The sequence below is a fragment of the Papilio xuthus genome, unplaced genomic scaffold (genome assembly GCF_000836235.2).
Source record: "Papilio xuthus unplaced genomic scaffold, Pxut_1.1 DF826923.1, whole genome shotgun sequence".
Lineage (NCBI taxonomy): Eukaryota > Metazoa > Arthropoda > Insecta > Lepidoptera > Papilionidae > Papilio > Papilio xuthus.
In genome coordinates, this window is record NW_013531726.1 from 2491831 (window position 1) to 2503059 (window position 11229).

At 30.6% G+C, this 11229-nt stretch overlaps 1 protein-coding gene across 1 annotated transcript in view; it reads right to left on the reverse strand.

Annotated features, from left to right (window-relative positions):
* The window catches only part of Abd-b (abdominal B), a 71926-nt gene extending 60944 nt beyond the window's left edge, over positions 1 to 10982 (reverse strand). Inside the window, exon 1 of the mRNA XM_013318710.1 lies at positions 10934 to 10982. The gene's annotated coding sequence lies outside the window, so the exon portion shown is untranslated. The remainder of the gene's footprint in view (positions 1 to 10933) is intronic.
* Between the last annotated feature and the right edge of the window lie 247 nt (positions 10983 to 11229).

The window sequence follows — 11229 nt, forward strand, 5'->3', positions numbered from 1 at the left end:
CTCCGGGAAGGTTTTAATTACCGCCGCATGGGCGACCCACCGCGTCGATCTCGTAAAACTGTATCATCATTTGAATAAAATGAAGATACAGACCCTAACATGTTCCCCTTTAAACATACAGTTTGAAATTTGCAATCTATTTTAACATACTAATCCCATATGACAGTTTATATGCACGTAAATTCAAATTAAAAAAAATATTTATTGCCGAAACTAAATATAAAAATTCGATAGTTATAACTAAAATGTATAAAACAGAAATAACTTCTGTCTATGAAATGTTTTATAGACGATTTTAACTTTATAATGAATATGTTTAGATAAAACTTAAAGATTAGATGAATTTTTGCTGTTTACTATAAATCTAATGAGCTTAAATATTTTATCAACTGTTCATCTATTTTTAAATTCAGATTACCTAATATTAAAAATTAAATTTTATTTCTACTCACTGTTTTATTGTCGATTGTTGGTGAGATAAGAATTTCATTAATACTGTTTTACGTCATTTATTTATTGAAACGAACTTATGGGTTACTATTCGTACTTTATGTAATCATGCAGATTGAACATAATTATTAGTAGTTTGGTGTCGTAATTATAGGCTACATATACTCGATCCCTATTGTTAGGAAAAAAATTCGACTGCCTGTGTACTGGCACATTACTAGTCTTACTAAAATGTCGACATTTATGTCCCCTCACTAATGATTCTGAGACTTGACTTGGTAATGAAAGCGCGCCATTCGCGCCAAAGGATTCTAATTAATAATGTCTAAAACTAGAATTTAAAAATCAGTCTGGGTTACTATATAAGATTTCAGTATTTTCTTTGTAAATAATATCTACATCACGTCCCCGTCCCCAAAGGGAGCGTAAAATGAGAATTGTATAAAAACGAGAAAGTATTAAAGTATAAAGAAAGTGACTTTCCTTAGATAGCGTGTTTGTGAAGCCACAGCTTTTATTACGCGAAGCACGTGACCCGGACAAAGATACGGCCGCGCCGGGAACGCTGCGATATTACAATATTCATTGGCTTTGAAGACTTGGATGCCTTCTTATAAAATATATTACAGTACATGTCTATAACTAAATGAATTAAAAATATTGTCAAGAGCAGTTGCAAATATTATCCAAAAATCAATCAATCAATCCATCGATAATATAGTAAACTTGAACTCTATTGTGATTCTGATAACTGTGTTATTGCTAACACTGTGTTCGTATTAGTTAAAGATTTTATAGAGCTTCATTTCAAATCTAAGATTTAAAGCAAATAATTTTTATTTTTAAAAGGGAAATTTTTATTTTAAATGTTTTATGCCATTATTTTTGTTACACTTTTGACTTAGAAACATAAAACTCAACCGCAAACCGCACGCTAGTTCCGAAGCCTGAGAAAATGAAGTCATGGGTATGTACATTTTGTAAAAGCATCTTTTTGTCACAAAGAAATAAATATCTACTACAAGAAGAATAAAGTTATACACATATGATGTATCTTGAATATTTTTACGTACAGAAGTTAGGCACTTAATAAGATACAGGTAGAGATATGACTCCGTGACCGAGTCTAAATACAAATCACATGCAAATGTTAATTCATATTTTGAGGAACGGTTATACAATTTTATAAGAGGCTTGTATTTGTGTTATATTGTAATTTAAAAACAAAACTAAAATGCTATAACAGCACCTTGCAGCGCCACTCGCCGCGCGACTCTCCGTCGAAGATATTTTTACAGCGGAGGTCGACGGCCTCGTGCATTTAATTTTATTGCAATATAATGCAGTGAAACTTTAATTTACTAACTAAGTTTTTAAAATTAATATAAATATAAGAACTTAGTAATTCGATACAAGCATGTCTAACACAGGCTGGATATTAAATGTTTCCACGCTTTTAAGCCTAATAAACTTTAATTTAATTTGAAACAAGAACATATTATCATTCCTTCCATTGTCGTTGAAGAACAGAGATAATTAGGTTCTTATAAACATATTTTGCAGTGGAAACACACGGTAAAATCACGGAATTCATAGATATTATAGCAATAAATTCGAAATAGTTATGTAAAACAAAAAGGATCGACAAAGGTATTGTCGGACTATCCTCCCCCGGTTATTCATAACGCTAGTAAAACACACCCTCTTTTGATTTATGTAAATATTACCATTCCAGTATAATTTTCTTTTTTATAGCATAAGGTGGAAAACTGGCAACCAGCATCCAGGTAGGTTTCGCTTCAAATAGCAAAGGAACCCCTGCCAATAGACTTCCGCATTTACAGATGCGCTGCCTACTTTTAATCAAAAGAGAAGAAGGAGCACGGAAAGAATGTTCATCACACGGGGATAGTGTAGCTTCCCAACAGTAAAAGAATTTTATTAAAAACGGGTTTGTAGTTTCGAAGCCTATTCAATGCAAACAAAAAACAAGTCCTGTTTTGTCCAAAAAATATACTTCTTAATGTATTTAAATAAATTAAAAGTTATTCAAGATACGTTATTTTATTTAAATAGTTATTTTAATCCAAAAAATCAAAAATAATAAACTTCGTACTTTACAATCGCTGTCAGCAAAAACATTATATTAACAATAAAAATAGATTTTGCTATGCCAAGCAATAAATTTATTGAATACTTTATATCATATTCTATCTATATAAGAGATAAAATAAATTTACCATTGATAATTGTATTAAAGTTGGAACATTTAAATTAGTAAATTATGCTAACTATAATTTAATTAATGTTGTAGATTTAGTTTATTTAAATCTATTTATCTATCTATCTATCTACCAAAAAAGCCAGTAATATCTTAAAATTTCAGGAATTATTTAAAATTATTGTACTAATATATCGAAGAGAAATACTATTCTTTAGTCTGCGGAAAATTCTACGGACGGGTGAGTTTTACCAGCGCCGTCGGTAAATTGCCGTCGGAAGAAAACGTTGTTCGGTCTTGAACCTTTATCAATTTTTTTCGACAAGTATATGTATGAATTGTTTAATGCTAAATAAATATTTTTAGATACATAATTTTTTTTATTGTATCTGAGCTGTTTCTTTTTTACAACCACTTCCTATTTACCTATTAATTCTTAATTGCGTGTTTGTTTTCAGAAAACAACTAAAATACTTATATTAAGAGATAATACCTATTGTTATTTTTAATAAATAAGATAAAATTATGTTTCTTATTTATATGTATTTCTTATATGCAATATTCATACCTTCCTTTAAAGGTTCATTTAAGAAGAAAAAGATTTTTTAAGGAAAAAAAAATAATAATAGGTATTTATTACTTGATAATTAACAAAAAAAACTAAGCATATCATTAGCAGCGCCATCTCTGCAATTAGCGCAACAAAATAACTAAAGCGTGGCATTCGCCAGGGCGCATGCGCGAATCAAAGATGGCCGCCGATCAATACAATGAAGCCACCCTGTTTTCCCCCCATTACCCGCTCTATGCGGCGTTCCCCCATTCAAGGAAAATTCAACTCAAGGGCTGTGTGTTACAGTCGCAAATTAGTTTAATTTCCCTCAGGAATCTTGTCCGTATCTTTTATTTGTCTAGCTATACAGAGAGGGTATATTTGCCTACGGGGCAGATAGAGACAATATATGTAGGTACTTAGGTTGTTATCGGCATACATAAGCTTGTTCGTCGTAAGTACTTTTGCTGACGGGCTATTTTAGTTCGGGATATCTCTGGATATTAAAGTTGCCTTTAACGGGTTATTGTGTGTTCCTTGAATCAGAACTGGTTAATTTCAATATGATTAGCTTCTGTTGATATATGAAAATATACGACTTATTAGGTATATTCGGCTAACAAAAAAAACTGAATATTGTGTTAAGCAAAAAAAATAACATTTGATTTTGCAGTAACAAAACTTTCAATAATTTTTTATTGCCGTGAGCTACCATGAGATTTAATTTCCGAAATAGAACCATAATATTAGAAGTACTTTGAGAATGTTTTTTACGCCTGTTTTGCAGTAGAAATTACAGATTTACTTATAAATTAGAAATCTGTTTCATATATACTATTGATATTTTTAATCTTAATTTTGTCCCATAGTATAAAAGACATGTAAGTCGTGACACGTCATTAAAAACAAAGAAAATAGGCATCCTACTGGAGGTAAAAATGGCTGAAAAAGTTGGCCCGACAGTCCTTACAATGCCAAGTACCTAATTCTACAATATCATTTACATCGAATATCCATTTGTATAAAAGAAGGTTGTGTTATTTACACTATTTATAATATAATTCAGGAACGGTTGAACGCATTTGACTGAAAATTCATGGGGGATTGATGGGGATTTTATCCCGTTTCCTTTCGCATTCGGCTCCTGGGCAAATGCTAGTATACAGTAATACAAAAGTAACTTAAAGCCCTAAATAGAAACATAACAAAAAATATTTTTATTTTTGTCAATATCCTAGGAACGCATAGACGAACTTGAACTTGTAATACATTTATTAGTACTTTTTCAAAGATTTTGCTTTATAACGCCATCTAGTTTACACCTAAATAAACATTCGGCTTTCGTGAGACGCCCTCTGTTAGCCATTTACGGAATCAACAAGGTAAGGTTCAATCAAAAGCTTCCTCCCTAAGCTTATATTATCTCCCAATTTCATCTTGCACAAATAAGGAACAGCGCCATCTATATTTATCTTAATACACTTACAAAAGCTTATGTCTCGTAAAAGTTCACGGAACTTTCTAAATTACTAATCTGTGTATTTTGAAGCTAGATGTCGTATTGAATATTAAAATGCTATTAACATGTAATTGACTTTTATAAATATCAGACACCCATAAATAAATTCAAACGTATTTTGACACAAAAAACGTTAAATTTTAAGAGAAGTAATTATTTATAAAATCTATAATAAATAACTATTTTACATTTATCAATGTAAAACAAATAACAAAACGTGTTAAAATTAATCCCCTTATTATTAAGTTGAATTTTAATATTCCCTGCCAATGAAATATAAATACAAGCCAAGCCATACAAGCCATAATGCACTTTATTCCGTTGCGATTAGATTTAAAATTTCTTAAAACTTTCCTTTCAAACTCCATGCTAATGAAAATTGCATCTTATTATATGAGTGATAAAGCGTAAGTTCGATAAATTGGCTTTTGATTATATTTTCCGAAATTATTACAAAGTGGGTACCACATTTGTTTTCAATGCCAATGAAAATTTCAGCCTTATTAATTTTGTTATTTGTCACTTTCATTTTCTATACTACTATCTTATACTTGATAAGTAACAGAGACAAGTTAAATACAGTATTTAACTATGTATCAACACAATTCCAATAGACAACTGAATAAGAAATACGATTGAATAATGATAATGGCAGGAACTTCCTACGTCGAATATGAATGGCCTGTGAAGAGACAGTGAGGCAACCGCGTTGTCTGTCATTGGCGGGCTGCGGCGCCATTTGCAAAGGGCCGGCCGCGCCCCGCCCAACCGAAACCGCCTCCCCCGCTGCCATCTTTGATCTTCCTCCAATCTTGTTAGGGATGGCGAACTTAGTCAAGTTAGAATAATGGCCGCCAATGAAACGAGATAAATTTTCTGATTTTTTGTTTGTGTTCTCAATCTTGTGGAACGGTTTTAATTTATTATACTGACTCGTTGTGTTTTGTATTAAGATTTGTTCTTGTACTAATATTTTTAGTAGCAAAAACAATCTCACTATAATACAATTACTTTGCACTTGTGTTAATATTATACTTTAGTAAAATACGTATATTATACGGATATTTAAAATGTTTTTTTTAATAGTTGTTAAGATAAAAAAGACAAGTATTGTAAATTGAGAAACATTTTATGATGATTATATTTTTATACGATGTCACATGGTCAGGAATTTTTTGTGTGCTTATAAAAATTCCTGACTCGACTGACGTCTACTGTCTTTTTATAATAGTTTACGAGACGCTACAGCATTTACTGGCTCACGAATTCATCCAGCTTTAGATACGAGTTTACAAAGAGTCATAACCTGCATATTTTTTTAAATAATAGCTCGCTTTTTTTAGCTAAATCGGTATCTTTTTTAAAATATTTTTTTAACATTGCTCCAAAAAAATAATGTTATTGATAAGATTACCGAAACAAAACATAGAAGGGGACAAACGAGCAGCGGTAACACGTAGGTGATCACCGAATCATCATGACCATTGGGTCATCTGCAACACTAGAGGAACTGCAGATTAATATTATTTTTCTTTGCAGGTTTTATTAAACTATACGAATTTTTATGAGGAAACATTCAACTTAGTTATATCTTAACTAAGTTAACGTGATTATTTTGCTGTAGTACGCTGATATAACCGTCCCTGTTTTAGTACTTCTTACCTATGCAAGTACTTATTAGAACTGCAGTATCTACCTATAGATATACTTTAAACATAGTATTAAAGGGCAGCAAATAATTGATAATAAGATTAAACACATTCTAAAATAGTGATTAAATTTTATTAGTAACATAAATAGTAATCATTGAGTTAATAGTATTATATCGTTCATTACTTTAATGGTTACTGATTGGTTGGTATATTTAATAACTTTGCGTGTATTTTCACGTAAAATTAAAGTATTTACGTAAGTAAATAAATATTTTATAAAAACTGGCAAATAGCCAGTAAACTTTTATTAGGTTCTTCATTCTATATAAATGGTAATAATTCTAGAAACTGAAAAATTGTTGCAATTAAAAAAAAAAACAATAAATCAATTATTTCCTAAAACTTCTTTATATCTTTATTCTGTATGCAAATTGTAAGGTAAAATAGTTTAATGTATAAGGTAAAAAAGTCCTGCATTATTTGTGACTCAAAATTAAAATAAAAGAAGAAAAAAGAATAATTTCTATCTTTAAATGTATTAAATTTAAGCAAAACGTATATAAGCAAATATTGTAGTAGTAATAACAACTATCTTTTTTAGAATGTTTTTAAATAATCCTTTAAAATTATTATCAAACAAATTAATATGTATATTTAAGTTTAAGGCAAGGTAGAGACGAGTGCAAAGCTCTCTTGGCAGGTACGAGGCGAGGTCGAGCCCTCGCTCAGTTAATTTCCCGCTTAGTTAACTTTACTACCGTCCGCTGATTGGATATTGATTAGAAACCACCGTTTCACTTGTTTAAATGTCGATTCTTTTCGTATATAACATGGTGCCACTGCAAATTTACACTCACTACACGATTGTAATTACCTACGTGAGCTTTACGACGCGTTTCGATTAAATAAAACATCGATCGGATTGTGTCATGGCCTCAAGTATACATGTATTATGTGTCCCTTATTGTTGTTATACTCTAATAGCGTAGTGGCTTATATACGCTACTTTTCAATTCAAAATTTATTATTGAATGAATATTTTTGCTGACTTAATATTAAAGGAATTAACTTTATACACAATGAGAAAAGTTTTTCAGTAAGAAAATAATAACAAATGACTAAGACTAGATAATAGACAATAATAAGCCCTACTACTAATACTACCTACAATTAATATTACCTAAAACTAACAACTAAAATTAAACGCATGTTTTTTTCTAAACGACCAGTATAAGTCAAAATTTCTAACTAATTCCTAATTTTAAATTAAATTCGCGCACGGAATACTATTTCATTCACAACCTTAATGTATTCCAAAACATAATATCACTTTATCAAACGACACTAGCTGTAAAATCTAATGCTTTCGATTCACCCACGTGCAATCATTTCTTTGCAAAGCTCTGAAGCATTAAGGTTGAAAATACTTTAAATTATATCTGAAGCACGTTGATTCAAAGACACGGTTTATTACACTTTATTTAGCGCTGAACGTAAAACTAGACACCCAAGTAGTGGATTAGGAGCGATAGTCTTGTGCAATGCGCCATAAAACAATTTGAAGCGGTCCGGACGCGCGGCCGAGGCACGGAGGTCAATTTTTAAGCTCCGACACGCGAGCTTTTACGATTTGTTATTATTGTTATAGTTTTATGATATTTGTACGGCTGATGAATTGGCCGAGTTAGTGTACGATTTGATTTTAATTCTATTTTTTTATTTCGACTGTTTTATTGGGTAATCGATGGAAGAGATTTAAAACATTTTGTACCAGCTAGTTATGTACCTACGGCACTGGTAATGTCTTAATTTATTTGAATTCGGTATCTAGTTCAAATAAATAATTTATCTTTAAGTTTAGAAAGAAGTGTAAAAATATTACTGTCCATTTATGGTACAGACTTGTTCAAAAGAAGAATAAGAATAAAAGTAGAAAATAAATTTACACCTAATGTTAACCTATGCAATCATGCTATCATCACACTGCTACTATCAGGTGTAAAGTTATCTTACTTCTTACTAATATTATAAATGCGTAAGTTGGATGACTTGGTTGGGTTGGATGTTCGTTAAAAGGTATCTTGAACAACATAGTCTGGAAGAACACATAGAGTACCAATAAAGTTTTTTTTTATTTTATACGGAAGGAACCGCAGGCGACAAGCTAATAGTTAAATATGTTTTATACCAATCAATATATTTAAAAATGATTTTCATCTTAAATACCATAACTAACGTTTCTTAAATTTATCTGCTGTACGAAAAGAAACATCGAAAATAAACTGTTACGCGGTAAAATGATTGTGACTGAATAACGGATGGGCATGTGGTACCACGTTTTAAATATAGCAACAACACATGGTTTACGAGATGACTTGTGATGTATCCGCGATACGCACGAAATATACAGAATTGTAGGTAGCACGTAAATTAATATAAACTTGCGTAACAAGGAATGTTTACAAAAATATTGTTTATATTAATAATTTCATTACAAACAAAATAGTTTTTAAATGTGTAAATATTTTTCTTAAGACATAATATTAGTGTTTATGCCACTCAGCCATAAAAAATACAAATAGTTAAATACGTTTAATAAAGTATAACAATGGATTTCCACATTCATCATTCCTCTCTTTCTGCTTAAAAACGAAAGTGATTTTTTTCGGCTGTTTCGCTGTGATAACAAACAGTAACATTAAATTGTTTATAAAAAAATCTTTAACTTAATCTTTAAGCTCAAATTGAAGCCTTTGCCGTATTTGAACTGTTTATATATATAAAAAAAACAAGTTATTGTTCAGTTTTATAAAAGAAATGAATGACCAGATTAGACAGTAATTATATTTTATACGTTATTACAAGACAAGACCACAGGTATACTACTTATAAATACAGTATCTTAAAGCATTTTTGTTTCTATTTTATTGTCGTCCGTTTCCGTTTACGTAAGTGGTAGTAGGTATAAAAATTATGTCGATAAAAACTCGAACGGAACCTGTTCATTTATACTCAAGACTATCTGTTGTCTCTACCTTTACGCGCGGATTTAGAAAAAACGTAATTAAGCTTATGTGTTCGTCCAGCCTATGTTCTACATCTATGTCAAATTTCAGCAAGATCCATGCAGCCATTTTGGAGAGACCTTGTAACAATATTCTTGTAGGAAGACTGATATAGCTTCGAAGAAACAAAACACGTAACCCGTGTTCTAATAAAGAACATATCCTTAAGGCATTTATCTAAGGAGGCTGTAATGCTTTAATATAAGACCGTAGGTTGCAAAAATAAATGCTTGTGGATTTTCACTTAAAAGAAAACATTATTTCTCTACTGCTTTTTGAAAAGAAAAAACTTGAACATAATACTAAAATTAATACAGGATTTACAGCAGAGAAAATTCACAGTTAACTGCAGAACTTAACAGCTAGGTTCAATCTAATTTTAAAAACTAGTAGGTACCTAAAGTCAAGAATAAAAGAAAATTGTTCTTCGCACACTAAAATTTGATAGAACGAAAAGTATTAAAGGTAAAGGAAAATACCTATAACACTATTCAATATTATACAATATCGAATGTTTATGCTGTCTTGCTAGAATTCATGCAATATAATTATGCCTCTCTAGTTATTCATTATTTTCCATTTAAAGACAAGTAAACAATTTTCTGCAACAATATGCAATTGATATGAAATAAAGAGAGATGAGTAGAGTTCAGTGAACGTAAATTGTAATTACATGATAACTTATTACATAAGTAAAACTTCAAAAAGGTTTTAATATTGTTAATAACAAAATTAAATCCATTATTTAAACAGTTAAAAGCAGTAAGATCCATTAACTGATGCACGATCATGATTCCGGGTAGAGCTTTGATTTATTAGCTACTTATCATTTAATTTAGTTAATATATGCATCACTCAAGTTCCGACGCCACTGGACAATAAAACGAGTTATCAAATTCCCAGTAAGAAAATTTAAAAATACATTTCATGTCATCTTAACCTATTAAGCTTAATCGCAATAAATTAATGTTTCATCAATATGGAATTCCATTATGATTAACATATTATTGATAAGAATTTCTACAGAATAAATAAGAGTGCATCAAGCTAGAATAAATATATAGATAAATAAAATATATTAATAGTGTTCCGTTAATTGTAACGTTAAAATAAAATTCTTGCAAATAAAAAAAAATATCTAATTTCATTTGTTACCTATCTTGATAAGCCAATTAAATAAATAAAAAAAACAAAATAAATGAAAATTTACCAAAAGATTGTGATAGAAAATGAAAATAGTTCAAATTTTCCTATCGTTAGGTTATAATTATTAGTAAATTAGATACTACAAATCTTAATAAAAAATCCTATTCCCATAGGAAAAAACTTCATCGTCAAAATTAGACAGTAAACAAGTCTCAAAAAATGTAAAAAAAAATGACGAACAACCAGATCAAGTGAGGCTTTGGAGTATTTGCGTCCGTACGAACGTTTACCAATAACCACGTACAAAAATCAACAATTAACACTTACCTGCAACACGTGAACACAACAACACTGCACTTTATAGATAAACAAGTGTCATCACTTTATAGGCGTTGTAAATTAATTGCACTTATTTATGGTACGCCAGAGTACGCGAAGGGTACGCGACTGCTCGCGTCGGTGGCGGATGACGTTGTGAATAGAGTACCAAGCGAGAACGAAGCGGTCGCATACAGAAGCGCGCGCCGATCCGAACATCCCTCGTATGTAGACCCAGGAGGGTCTTGTCTTTAGTAGGTATTCCTTAAGTATAAGTAAATTCGCGAGTCGTTTTTAATATATTA